A 510-nucleotide genomic window follows, 5' to 3' on the forward strand; every position below is an offset into this window, starting at 1 on the left:
ATCAAACATGCAACCATATATATATATATATATATAACAATAATAATATTAGGGACAAAATCCAAAATTACAGGTAAAAGCCCAATTAAAATCAATTTATAAAAAATTAAAATTAAATTGAGCTTTACAGAGCTTTTTAATTTTCCTATATGTGACAGGATTTTCATCGATGAGTTCATGAACCTTGGTTCTTTTCCCTAAAACTATATATTTATATATATATATATATGTATACATATACATACCATTCACCCATAACTGTCTGGCCTTGAGCATAGCCTAATAATAATAATTAAATAGATTTCATGGGTAGTGGAGGTTGTCGTGTTAGCAACAAAATTCTCGGTGAATCGCATCCGCGACCCAGTTTCAAAATTGCCTGTTGAAACTCTTAATGTACGTCGCTCGTCCTTGAGAAAGCAATAAACTTCATGCTCCCCACCAAAATATGCCTCCCCCCTTTAAAATAAATATATGAAATTAATAAAAACAATTCCATGTCTTTCATCC

This window comes from Octopus bimaculoides, chromosome 18, assembly GCF_001194135.2.
Source record: "Octopus bimaculoides isolate UCB-OBI-ISO-001 chromosome 18, ASM119413v2, whole genome shotgun sequence".
NCBI lineage: Eukaryota > Metazoa > Mollusca > Cephalopoda > Octopoda > Octopodidae > Octopus > Octopus bimaculoides.